A 13,866-nucleotide genomic window follows, 5' to 3' on the forward strand; every position below is an offset into this window, starting at 1 on the left:
TGGGATGCAAGGGGTAGCTCTGCATCAAGGACCTGTGCCTGGCCAGCACAAGGGGTGCCTTGGGCTGGGTGCCAGAGGTTGTACTGGAAGAACCGTGGCCGGGGGCTCTCCTGGTTCCCTGCAAGTGCGCCTGCATGTGAGGGCGAGCTGGGCTACTGCACGGCTAGCAGGGCTGTGAAGACAGGAACAGACTGGCAGAGAAGGAGCCATTTTCTCTCCGTGTATCTGAAAAACAGGGAAAAACAGAGTAATTAAAATACCATCCAAGCTCGTCCCTTTCCACACTCACTGCTTGTTTTTTCCCCTGTGATGTTTTTCCCACGAAGCCACGGCTGACCTGGCAGCTGGTGGTGGCAGCTCATGCCACAGCAGAGCCACCGGCTGCTCTGCAGTTGAAGAAGGTTTTGCAGGGAAAACAACAACAACAACAACAAACCAGCTTCAACCTCCAAGTCTTTCACAAAGAGCCCATCTCTGTGAGCGCCCACCTTATGGCACCAGGTAGGTGCCAGGGGCAGAGGGGTGAGTTCCTCATCCTGCCCAGACCTCCTCCCACCTCCCCTCCCCTCCATGGGGACCAGAACCTCTGAGTCACACCACATCTGCCTGCTTGTCCACGCTTTCCTTCTGGTGTCCTCTCACATCCATCCTCTCCATCTTCCCCTTCCCTTCCCCTTCCACTTCCTCAGCTCTTCTTTCACTCCCTGAAGCTTTTGGAGAGCAAGTATCTCATTTCCTTCAGGGGAAAAGAGATTTTATGACCAAAAGTGGAGCAACAGCTTGTATGACATGGGCTGGACCCCACTGGGCAGGCACAAGAAAACAGCCATGCCCCCAGGAGCTGGACACCCACCTGGGCTTGATGTTCTGCTGGAGACCGATGCTTCTCGAGAACTACAGCCCAAAATCCTTCCCCAGGGTCCTCACTGTCTTTGCTGATGGGAGACGGCTCCTGCATCTCCTCCTGACCCAGCAGGGAAACGCCAGCGATACTGCAGTGTAACAAGTTACAACACATCCGTCCAGCCAGTATAACTGGCCCTGGGTCTGTGTGACTTCAGTGCACATGTCGTGTCCCATTTTGTGCCCGACAGGCAGCGGGTTGCTGGGGGGGCTGGTTTTACTGTCACAATTCACACAGCTGCCCCAGCCAGCCTAACATCACCCACCCTCCTCTTCCCCTGCAGAGCACACGGGGTCAAGACTGGCAGGGGGTTGCGTTGCTGCCATCATTTCCATCGTTGTGCTCTTCACTGGGCTCAGGAGAAGAGCAGGTAGGGAAGAGCGGAGCCACCTTGCCTGTGGTGAGATGCAGCCAGGAGCATCACCATCTGTCCAGCACCCCTGCTCAGGAGTGATGGGGGTCAGGATGTCCCAGCATCCCGGATGGAGCGGTGGGGAGCAGATGACTTGGAGGGTCATTTCTGGAGGAAGGCAGCAGGAGATGATGTTTTGCACCTCCTTGGTCTTTCTGCACCTTCTTTTTTTTCCCCCCTCTCTCCTTTTCAGCTAAACCAAAGCCTGAGCGACTTCTCAGGGCTTCAGAACAGAAGAAACCCTTGTGCTACCCACCTGCAGTCTCCCACCTCTTGCCACCCTGCTCAGGAGAGTCAGCCCTCCCCAAATGCCAACAGAGAAAAGGTCAGTGGGGGGGGTGCAGGGCTGTCCAGGGGGCTGGGTGACCGTTCAGAGGCGGGTGCACGGGGAAGGACAGCTGCGTCTTGGCAGGGCAGCAATGGCCCCAGCTCTTTGCTGGGATGCTGCACTACAGGCAACAGCACACGTTTTCAGAAATGCCTCTTCTCCCGTTTCAGGGAAAACTAAATGTGTATAGAAGAGTGCTTGTATTAGACATGTATGAGCGTATACAGATAGATGTCTGTAGGTGGACGTGTTGTAAGTAGGAATACTACATTTACACATGTATGTATCTGTAGGTGTATACAGGTACATTTGGTTAATGCCTCTGAGGCAGGTGTGTATGTAAGATCTTTATGTACATATGTGTTTTAACTGTGAAGTTGGGCGAATATGTAGGCAAAAGTGATACCTCAAAATGGTGGAACCTCAAACAAAGAAAGTCGTGGGTTAAACTGACCACAAATCAGAAAAATATGGCTCTCCAGGAGAAAGCTACAATAAAATTTTTAGTGGAAATTTCACTGCTGCGAGTTTACAAGATGGAGATCATCTGTGGCTCTGTAGTTGTGAAAAAAGACACCGATTAAAGGCTTTTCCTGCCTAACAGGGAGTTTGAAAGCAACAACTAAAAATCATGTATATAACCAACGGGGGTGGGGAGCAGAAGGCAGGCGTGGATGTAAAGGAGGTATATGGCATACAATAAAACTGAGAGTTTATGAAGCATACAAGGTGATAAGGAGCATTCAAAATAATCTGTCTGGAAAAACTGGATTGCTGCAAGTGCTGGCAGCCCTTTGAAGGAGTTTTTTCAAAATACCTTGAAACCCAAGAAATGGTGGCAATGGCCTAGTCTCCTCCTGGGTGGATAGAGGTAAAACTCTTGACAGAGAAGAACTTTGATGGAGGCTTTTTGATACAGAGAAGACAGTTGTATACAGAAAGAAACAGAATAGTGTATTCATACTATGTGAGGATGGCAAACAAATTCCTAATCTGTTTGTGGACTAAGGAGGGTTTTAACAGCATCTCTTAAGCGTAAGTATTTTCAGATCAGTAGCCAAGAAAATTTTCATCTCAGAATGATAAAAGATTTGGCTGAGGAGGCACCTGGCCTGATGGAGTTAGGTGTTTAGACATCCTGGCATCCGAGAGAATTCCCAAGACCGGGGAAGAGCACCTTGTGCCGGTGTTCACAGAGAGAAGGTGAGAGACACCGGTGACTGTTGGATGGCTCCGTAGGAATAATCAGTAAGGTAAGAGAGTGTGAAGTTTTTACAAGTTAGCAAACAAAAGTGTCAACAACGAAAACAATGTTAATTATTTAGTATGTTTCAAAAGAAAAAAATGTTGTGAGAAACAAACCTGACCTCATTCTTTGACGAAATAATACATTCAGCTGATAAAAGCACAGGTGGAGATTTAACAAACCAAGAAATCTGTAAATTCTGAAGGAAAAATAGTCATGTGTGTATACATCATCATTCACATTATATGGATTAATTACTAGAAGACAGACAAATGGCAAACGTTCCTTCTCCAACAAGAAGCAGCGATCACTGCTGAAAGTGTGGGCCTCTGCCAGAGCCGTGCTGTTCAGTAGAGGCATCAGGAGATACAGCTGTAAGAAATGCTGTTGGCAAAACTTGCAGAGGGCGAGACCAGTGGCTGAAGCGGAGGGAGCCCCTCAGGCCAGCATCAGCCCCGGCCAGCTGGATGCGCCCGGACAGGACAAGGCGCTGGCCAAGGCCACGGAGCCTCCTCAGGCAGGGCCACCGCCGCTGCAGGGCTGCTGGCTCCCAAGCCCCACCAGGTTGCCCGACCTGTGGGAACACCGAAGAGTGACCAGGGGCAGGGCGCAGCTGCCGGTGGAGGCACTTCGGGCTTGTACCATTTCCTCTTCATTTCTGAGGCGTTACGGGTCAATAGTCAGTCCCAGGGGCCGCTCCTGCCCGCGCACGTCCCGCAGCGAGCCGGGCAGCCGAGCCTACGGTGTGACCCCACGGCCGCTGGACGGGTGGGCTCAGCCCCACACGGGGGAACCAGCTGGGACCCAGGCACAGGAGCTCCAAGGGACCCTGGGTGCCAGGGCAGGAGGAGGTTGGTGCTGCAGAGCAGGACTCACGGAAGGTTTCGGTACTGCCTGCTGGCTTCAGGCGCCCCCGGGAACGATTGGTCTGTGACAGCTGCCTCCTGGGCAGCCAGGACAAGCTGCCGAGAGCAGGAACTTCACTGGCCACCACTGGAGAAGTCACTGTCACCTGTGATTGCCAGCTCTGAGCTGGAAGTCCAGCAAAGCCTGAAGCTGCAATGCCCATCAGCAGCGCAGGCACCCACACCGGGGGGGTATTTTCTTGAAAGCTTGGAGGTGGTCCAGAGCAAAATGCCGGGACCAATTCAGAAGGTCAGAAAAACACCTTACAGGGGCACCCCGAGGCATTACTGGCCAGGTACCTCTCAGTCACACCCCAGAAAATACAGAGTATGGGGGGCACCGTAACCTGTGCAGAAAGGCACGGTGAGAGTCAGCAGCTGCAGGTCATATATAGGCACATTCAGGATCAAATAAGGCGTAACACACTCACCAGCAGGATGGTTGTCCTAGCCATCTGTCAGTGAAAGTGGTAGACTGTCTCTCAAGGTCTTCAAGTAAAGGCCAGGCTATTTTTTTCAAGCTGTTCTTTAATAATAAATTAAAAGGAAGGTTAGTGGCATCAGTCGAAAGAGACCCTGGGTGACACTCCAAGGCCTGTGTAACACCCAAAGTGAGAGCTGGTGGTTTGTCTGCCTTTTTGGCCCATAAACCGACATAAAGGAAAGAAAAATAACAGAGAGATGGAAGAAACACACCAGGGGTGGCCGCGTTCCTTGTAAGGAGAAATATACCGTGGCACTTCATTCTGTTTGATTGCCTGCTCTCCGATGCTCCCCACTAGAGCTGCTACAGGTGTCCCCGATTACTGCATCCCTGAAGGTCTCGAGGTGAATTTAAACCACAAAAATGAGTAAAACATACATCCTAAAGCAGAAAAGGTAATACTGATAAACAAAGTGACTGTGTTTAGCAACAATGTTCCTTAGATTTTAAACATAAGACACTTATTACAAAGAGGCTAAAAGGTCATCAAAGATAAACTTGATTGCATTAGAAAGACGCGGATAAATAATATTACATGTTCTGCGCCCCTGGGAGACAGCCATGCTGCCTTCCAAGGTCAAATGTGCCGTGGCCAAGTGCCACATGGCATCGGTGCCTGGCCACGTGAATTGAGAAGCAGGAATCTGGTCATTACCCGATCAGCTGCTAGGCAGACCAGCCCGCTATAGGTATGCTATGTCCACAGAAATAAATATTAATGGTTTAAACGAGTCCTTTAGGAGAAGCAGTTGATATAAGAGATAACATTCAAAACGGGTTTTATCAAGATGCAAGGTTATTTTATCAAGATGAAAGGTTAAGTTCTCTGCCCTTCAGCCAACAGAAGGTTACCTGGGGGCTGGGGCCGCATTGCATCGTGAATGTGGGCGAGCCAAGACCTCTGAGGTGGCACTGAGAGCAGCCATTTGGCAAACAAAGCCAAGCTCAAGACTATCTTTCCCACACAGGTTCCCCTTGTTGGATTATGCCTCTGCACATTCAATTTAAGCTGAAAAAATAGATCCAGCAGTCCGGCTGCATTGGCTTAGATGCACTCTGCGAACATAGCTGAAGCTCGGCTGATAGGTGCCTCAAAGAGAACGTGCATTAACTCAAAGTAAAGTATTTAGATAAACCGTGTTGGCTTCAGCCTCACAGGGTACCATAACTGCACATTCTGCAGCACTTCCAAAGCAGCTGTGGACTTGCTCCTCCCGCGCAGGCACCTCGCTCAGCCAAAGCCCTTCTCTGGAAGGTGGCAGACAGTGATGAGAGGCTACTCTCGATCGACCCTGAAGGTCAGTGTGGGCTGAGTGAAGCCCTCTCCAGCCGTGCAGCTGCTGCCTACAGGCCATTGGAATTCAGTGTTAGTGGCCCCGTTGCAAGCCACCACGGTGCGGACAGGCTTAGCACAGATTGCTTTTTAAACCGTAGAGGTGGCACTCTTGAAACATTTGAGAATGACATCTCTGAAAATGTCAGAAGTCCTGAGAGCTGTGCTCACCCTTGCATCTAATTGCCAAGTTCATCACAGACCAGACCAGGAAAGGTCCTTCTCCTGTGCCTGGCAGCATACAGCGATGCAGCTCCCCGCAGCAGGGGACGTGGTCCTTTATAAAGCTTGTTCCCACCTTGGTACCATCCGCTCAGGCTGAGAAGCTTCAGATCCCACCTGCCACCCTCAGCCTCTTGCGGACTCCTTGTGAAGTGCCAATGCACGGGGACCATTCACAGCTAAAAGCCCCCTCCCTTAGCCCGCCGGGCAGTGACAGACAGTAAACTGCTCAAGCCAAGCATGCGACAGAAATTTCCACACTGCCCACAGACGTAATACCGAACCCTCCCACATCTCCCCCGTCTTGGTCAATGAACTGCAGGGAATCACGGCGACCCACTTGGCAGGGGTGGGCCAGGATAAAGCGTCAAGGCCAGCATTGTGCTCTCTGGCCATACACTTCCTCCAGAACAGAAGCCTGCAGCAGCGAGCTCCGTCTCAAGAGTTTGCCATCACAGCCCTGCTGGATGGGCACAGCAAGCAGCAGGTGCTCCAGGTGTACACACAGAACAGTGACTCCCACGTGGCTGCAGCTTCTTGGAAGCCCACCGACCTCAGGAAGCTCTTCCCAACAGCTGGATACCTCTTTTCGTAGGGAGTGTCATCTCAGCTATACAATGACTGCTTTTGCTCCCTAGCAGTGCTGGCAGGAACGCTGCCCCCGGGCTGCTCGCTGTTAACAGGGTATGAAATGCTGAGCAAAGCCACGTCTTCACTAGTGCTGCACGTCTGCTTGTCTCGGTAACAGCAATCTTCTGCACTGATCGCTCCCTCTGACCTGTTCTTCCTCTGGACTTCACTGACATGAGCAATGCTAAGCTACAGCGGGTAGTGAAGCTCCTGTAACATTCTGCATTCTCTCCCTCTCAAAAAGAAAAAAACCAAACCAAACCAAAACCAACCAAACAGAAAGGAGAAAGAAGAAAAGGGAAAGGAGAAAAAAAAAAGAAAAAGGGAAGAGATAAAGAAGAAAGAGAAAAGGGAAAGGGATGGGGCTTTTCTGTTCCCAAAGCCTCCAGCTCTATTACAGCCACCCCTAACTTCTGTCCCCGACAAAGCATGGGATGCACACTCCCCTCCAGAGCACAATGTGTCACACTAAGCCAGTCCAGCTCCTGCCCAGTACCAAAACACACTCATTCTCCCTGGGCAGCTGAAAATTCAGCTTCTCCCAGCACACAGAATGGGTGGCTCCCATGCGTCTCCTTCAATGAGTGATGAGCAGATGCTGAAAAATGGCAGATGCCCTCTCTGAATGAAAAATTAACTGAGCTGCTCAAAAAGCCCATCTGGAGCGGAGAGGACTGATTCCAGCCTCCAGGAGCAGCAGGACTTGCCAGCAGTTCCTGGTGAGGAGAGGCAGCAGAGGAATGAAGCCCATCCCCACCTGCATCCCCAGGTAGATGCAATGTCTGGTGCTGGCACAGACACAGCCCTCTGTCACTGCTGCTGGCCCCTCGCCACCAGCTGGGCCAAAGTGCCTGGACCACAACACCCGGTAGGTCCTACAGCAGGAGCCAGCCACTCTGCAGGTCCCAGCTGGCTCCGATGCTGCAGGCACTCTCATCCAAGCGCCTGCGGATCCTTGGGAGGTGGCACGACACACACCTCCCTCAGGCTGGCACTTGACAGGATGGGTCTCACAGCCTGCTGGGGACATAAGCATCATGGTGTGCCAAAGTCAGGCCACCCTCTAGTTCCTCCAGACCCTCGTAGATTCCAGCTGTACTTACCTCTCGTCTTTTTATTCATGCAATCTTCGTCTGAAGCCCACACAAGTCCCAGAACCTCTTGCAGCACCTTCCCCTGACCAAAGTGTCCCCCTGCAGCTCTGGGAGGAGGATGTTTGACTGCAGGGGTCTTCCTGGTGATTGCACAGCCTGTTTCTATTCCCTCGTGCAGCTACTCTATGCAGAGGATCACAGGGCATCACCCACCACCTGGTACCCTCAGATGCCTTCAGGAAGCAGTGGGTACTGCTGCAGATGCTGTGCTCTGTGACCCCTCGTAAGTTTCTGGGTTATGTTTTTACCTTATCCTCTCCCCCTCTTCACTCATTCCTCACCACAAGCATTTGATTTCCCCCTGGCTTCTCCTCCTCCAGCCTCCTCCTCTCCCCTTCTCAGGGAGAGCTCAGGATGAACAAGGCAAACGTGTCCAACTTCTCATTAATACTCCTCCCGCCTTCAAACACTTCCAGGTCAGGGGCTTCCTGACGGGATGTGGTTTCTGTGGGTTAGTCACCCTGTGCAGGTTTATTTTCCATTAAGCTGTCTACTCCCCCCTTGAGCCCATGCAGAGTCTTTACAAACTGGCATCACGTTCATCACTTCCCCCTCCTCAGGTACCACGGCGGTGGTAAGCGCGGGTTACACACTGCTTGGAGCAGCTCAGCTATTTTTTCCTTCAGTTCCTTTAAGACTCTTGGACAAAAGCCACTGCTCCCAGCAAGCTGCTACTGTTCGCTTTGTCAGTGTGATCAGCCTTTTCCACCGCTGCTCCAGCTGGCGCACCCCACCCCGCTGAAGAATAGGTTCTGCACCTTGGTCTTGCCACTCAGCACTTCACACAGGTGCAGAGATGTCTGCAGTGGCCTTACCTCCCCCGTGGGGTCCTCACACAGCCCCCCCACAGATCGTCCTTCAGAACCACTGCCAGGTTCCTGACATGTTTCCAGAAAGATCTAATGTGAGTTTGGATTCCTTTTGCTAGTCGTTCCTCAGAGCTTTGTTTGACCTGACTTACAGTCTTTCTACACACAATATGCAAAAGTTTATATCCTTCTCTACTTTTCCCGCTGCAGGGAACTTCAGCTTTTGTTGATAGATGCTTTTTGTGACTGCCCTTATCCCACTGAACAATGGCTTCTGTATCCCACAGGAAAGGTGTCCACCCCACTTTTCATGAGCATGCCTGGTTAGGAAGGATGGCAGAGGGTGACAGAGGGTAAACTCAGGTGATAAAGATGAAAATATAAAAGGGGTGTCACTTTTGGACAGGGAGAATAACACAGCTGTGGTAGGCGTTGGTATAGGCCATTGATGCTGGGCAACAGGTCAAGACAACAAAGGCTGCCAAAGCAGAATGGAAAGTGGCTCAAAACCAAGAAGAGGTAGAGGACAGGGTGTCAGCAGTGCTGAAGACAGCAGGTGGGAAAGCAGGATGATGACGCTGAGCCTTGGGACATCACATTGAGAGGAGGAGTGAGAAGAGGGAACTGCAGCGTTGCCCCAACAGGCACAGCTGGCGTGGTGATGTGGCATTACAAGAGGTGGCAGGAGGGGTTAGGGATGGCAGCGAAGAGCAGGGGCACAGGATCGTATGGGACAGTAGCATTGACACGTGGTGGGTCAAAGCAACAACCGCCAGGGAAGCAGGGCAGCACTGGGCAATGCTGGTGGACAGCCACGGGGAGGTCCCATAGGTTGGGCAACGATAACACGGTGCAGCACAGGAAGGGCAGGAAAGGCAATACATCATCACTTTAAGAGGCTGTGGACTAACTTCAGCCTCCTGTGCTGCAAACTGTGCGGCATGAGTCATCTCCTGGGAGCTGAATCACTTGCCAGCACCTATTTCAGTGACTAGGCGATGCAGGCCTTCCCACCACAGCCCACCGAGGTTTGTGCGGAAGGAGAGCAGTTTCCTCTCTTTCTGAGTTCATTCATTACTGTTCTTTCCATCCAGCTCCGTCTCCTGTTTTCAATGGTACTATTTTACCATTTTCCTTTTTTTTCAAATGCTTCTGAAGTCATGGGTTTGTTTAGCATTGATTTATTTATGAATTGCTGGTTTTCTGTTCTTTTATACTGTTGTACATACCTAAACCAGTCTCACTGACCTGCCCTCCCATGAAATACCATCAACATCTTAAGTCAGTATGAAAGATCAATTGCCTCCGCTGATAAACATACGCAGCCTCTATGCTGCAAATTCTTTGGGATCCTTTACTGGCAGGGGATTTGGAAGACAAAAGGCCCTAGGCTCTGGGAAGGGGACTATTCTTCAACCTACAGAAGTTTATTTCTTTAAAAAACAACCCAGAAACCCCATGTGTCTTACTTGAGGAAAACCCTGTCCTGACCCCAAAATTTACCCAGGAGTACAAACTTCTTGGTACGTGAGATGCATCTGAAACAGCTGCAGTCTTGATACAGAGTTAAAAGAAGAGGTGGCAGAACGGGACAGTGACTATAATGAAGAAATCTCACTCTTCTCGGTATCATCAGAAGCAGTCACGTGGCTTGACTAAGATTCATGTTTTGTTGGCCAACGTCTTCTGCTTAAAAGAAAGGAGAAAAGAAAAAAAAAAAATAATACAGACATTCCAGGCCCTGCAGGGGACAAACCTCACATTCATCATAAAAACCCAGACAATGCCAAAAAACTTCTATCACCTAATCCTCAACTTGAATTTCTCAAGCTACATCTTGAAAAAAAAGTAGGTCCTTTGCCTCATGGGACTGTTCCAGAGCTTCACACCACTGCTAGCCTGAGATCTTGGGAGGGAAGACAAAGAACCTCTCAAGCTGAGGAATGGATTGAACATGTCTGAACAATTAAAAAGGAGATGGGAAAGGGGAGGGATGCCTTCTGCTCTGCTTTTTGGGAAGGGCGTGGTGGGAAGTGTTCCCTCAAGCCGTTTGGCTATGAAATCTGGGATTACCCGTGAAAGAAATGGGATTTATAGATTAATTTATCTTCTTAAGGGCTTAATTCCCTGTGGATTCCCTTTTGGAGTGCACAGCTCTGGGCTGATACCCCAGGAAAGGGTGATCACCATCACCAGAGAAGCAACATGAAACCACCGAGGTGGACCAACTGAGCAGGGACACCCAGAGAATTGCACCAGGAGCGTCAAAATGGGGGCAAACATGAACTGGGCTGCCTAACGCCAGCCCCAGTGAAGTGCCAGGTGGGCAGCAGTGTCTGGCCGAGCTGCATGGGCACTGCGCCGCTGGGGCGGCCGTGGCCGAGCTGTCACCACCGCTGGCCGCCATGCAGCAGTGGCTGAGAAAAACTGGTCTGAGGTGGCTGCATCTGCCTCCGAGTTCCAGGGACAGGCAGGAGAGATGATGAAAGGGGTGGGAACACAAGCCTGGAGAGTCAGGTGGCTGTGATAATAGTTATATTGTTAGGGCTGGAATGAGGAAATTAAAGATTTCAGCCGCAAAGAACAGCGGGGGGGGGGGGGGGGGGGCGGGCAGAGAGGGATGTGTGCAAAACCTCCATCTTGATCGCCCCACTTACTAATTACCCCTCAGGACAAAGCAGCCAGAGAAATCAGTGCTATAGCTGTGCTTGCTGCGGTTTCAGCCACACAGCCAGCTTCCAGACAGGCACCAGTCTCAGCTCAGCCCCGGTGGGCATGTGCCCGGCCGTGGGCACAGCCCAGCCTCTCGCAGCGGGACCGGGCTGAGGCTGGTGCTGCCCACCCTGCGAGCGAGCCCACGCCAGGCCCCGACCTTAGGGAATGTGCAGCGGAGGTGCAGCCTGTGGCCTGTTGTCAGCCACGGGTGGCTAGCAGCAAAGGTGGCCAGCCGCAGAGGTGGCTAGCAGCAGAGGTGGCTAGCCACGGAGGTGGCAGCTGGCTCGGTGGCAAAGCAGCGTGGCTAGCGTAGGGCAGGCTCTAGGTCTGGGATGCTCGGGCACTAAGACTGACTCAGCGCCTGCAGGAAGCAATATCCCCCATCCTGCAATACAGGCGACAGATGGGGGTGGGCTACATCTTCCAGGAGCTAATCCAGGTTTGCCAGCTGAGGCAAAGCATGAGTAGCCACTGCCCGGGCTCTCCTCCAGGCTTCGTACGTGCTGCGGCATGCAAGCATCAGCAAGAGCATCCGTCTGGGTCCGCTTGTGTTACCTTCACTCTCCTAGGAAGAGAGACCGGGTTCCCCACACACAGTTTCTAGCAGGATTTGCTCAGTCCTATGACACTGTTTTCATGAGCTTTGCCCTGTAGCCTCCCACCTTTCATGCTGAAAGCTGCTTAGGGTTTCCCCCTGCGCTCCCTTTTGCATCACCAGAACAGCTCTCTGCAGCCACTCTGTTCCTACAAGGTAAAAATGAATAAACACATTGGGAAGCAGCCTCCTTGGGGCACAAAGGAGTGGGAGGGTGTACATGGACATGCTCCTGCTGCTGCAGTACCGCTGGTTCTTTGGGACAGACACCACTGCTGCCTGGCAGCTTACATCAGTAGCCAGGGAGAAGGCATTCAGCCTTGGTTTGCAAATCCCTGATGGCTTTTTAATAACGATCCTATTTAGAGATCATCACCTCTGCCTCAAGGGAGTCCTTGAATCCTGGGTGAATAACCCCCTGCTGAAGAGCAGCAGCGATACGCAGTGTAGCCTCACCTCTACCCATCCTTACCAGCTACTAGGCTGGTGCTTCTTTGGTCACTTCAGTTAAACTTACAGCACCATCCATGCTGCTATTCCTTGGCTGTTTGCCTTGCTAGTTTTAATGCAGAAAAATATGATCAGCTGTGGCTAATCCAGAAATAAGCACTGGCTTAAAGGAAAACACAACTGCATACAGGGATATACAAAAGAACTAAAGAGAGCGAAGGTCTTTCAAGTAGTTCAAAAACAGGTACAATTTGTTACACTCAAAATCCAAAACCGAATGGGGAGAGGCTTTTCTTTCTTTCCCACCACAGTAGCAGTGTGTTGAGAAAAGTTTGTTCTATTTTGAAGTGTTGTGGGCACTAGAGATTGTTACCGCATTCCTACCTGGGCTGATAACAGACATAGCTGGTAAGGAAATATTTCAGATTTGATGCCATAAAAAATGATTCATGTTTATTCAAAGGTTGCTCAGTAGCAATGAAAAGCAATCATGCATGCAGCTTGTGAAGATCCAATACACAGAAGCACTGCCCAAAACAACAGGGTGCTCCCTGTCCCGAAAGAGAAGGACCTAGTGACAAGTGTCTGAAGGAAAAGGACCTTTCCACTGCAAAGCTCTTTGTATTGAAATTGTTGTTAGAGGCAAAGTAAATACTGTGAATCAAAACTTCCCGAAAGGATTTCTAGTGCCTGATGGAAGGTCTTTCACCCTAATGTGAGACCCAGGGATTTCAGGAGTCCATTTATCCCATAATTGCTAGGCCAGAACAGGTTGGGGGAAATAACCATCACCATCAAAACCAGCTACATTCAGGTGTGACTCACCTTGAGAGGTCAGACAGCGAATAACTATCCAGAAACTTGTGGATGGGCAAAATGTTCAGGAGACTTTTGCGGTGAGGGAAGTTTGAGGCAGGAGCATATCTAATCACCTGGATTATCAACAGGAGGCACTTTTGCAAATGGCACTAATAATCCTGCATCACCACCTTCTGTCACAGCGAAGTGTGCCTGAGGAAAATGGTACTGTTTATGCCTGACGCACTTGGTCAAATGACGGTCACTGGAGTGATCTAGCTCATCTACACACTGGGGGGAAAAATAGAACAAAAGGTGGGAAGATGTAAGTAATCATGAAAAGCTGAAGAGTTTGCAAATTCTTATATTCTGCAAACAGAGATGGAGACTGGCAGTTGACAAGGCAACAGGAGATCTGCTGTTTGTGTTGTTTCTAAAGTATTTGGGGAATCGAGCAGTAAATGTGGTTGTAGAAATGTTAAAAATGAATTTTTGGTTCCTTTGTGTCTTGGTACACAGCACTGCACTAGCCATGCAAGAAAAAAATGAACTCTATCCCAGCCAAACGCAGGACACTCTGTGAGCTGGCTGTCACCCTGCAGCACGTTTGTGTGACTGCCAGAACACTGGGACTTCCACAAAGCCATGGCCAGAGTGTGATGTGACATGGCTGAAGTGACCTGCAGCCACCTCAGGCTGACAGGTGCCCTGAGGTGTGCCGCAACGCAGGCAACACGCGGCCACCCCAGCAGCTCCCCAGCTCCCCAGCAAGGGCACGGGCGGTGGCTTGGATCACTGCCGGCACAACCACTGGAAATGGGGTCACAGCCAGCAAGCGGGGGTTTTAATTCTTCCAAAAAAACCCCAAAAGCCATTATGGA

General features: G+C 50.9%; 1 long non-coding RNA gene across 1 annotated transcript; it reads right to left on the reverse strand.

Annotated features, from left to right (window-relative positions):
• Positions 1 to 2,952: 2,952 nt before the first annotated feature.
• Positions 2,953 to 8,676, reverse strand: LOC129784830 (uncharacterized). Its single transcript, XR_008747956.1, has 3 exons — positions 7,568 to 8,676; positions 4,227 to 4,321; positions 2,953 to 4,142 (listed from the first exon to the last, which is right to left on the reverse strand). It is a non-coding gene; the product is annotated as an uncharacterized LOC129784830 (long non-coding RNA).
• Between the last annotated feature and the right edge of the window lie 5,190 nt (positions 8,677 to 13,866).

This window comes from Falco peregrinus, chromosome 6 (genome assembly GCF_023634155.1).
Source record: "Falco peregrinus isolate bFalPer1 chromosome 6, bFalPer1.pri, whole genome shotgun sequence".
Classification (NCBI taxonomy): domain Eukaryota; kingdom Metazoa; phylum Chordata; class Aves; order Falconiformes; family Falconidae; genus Falco; species Falco peregrinus.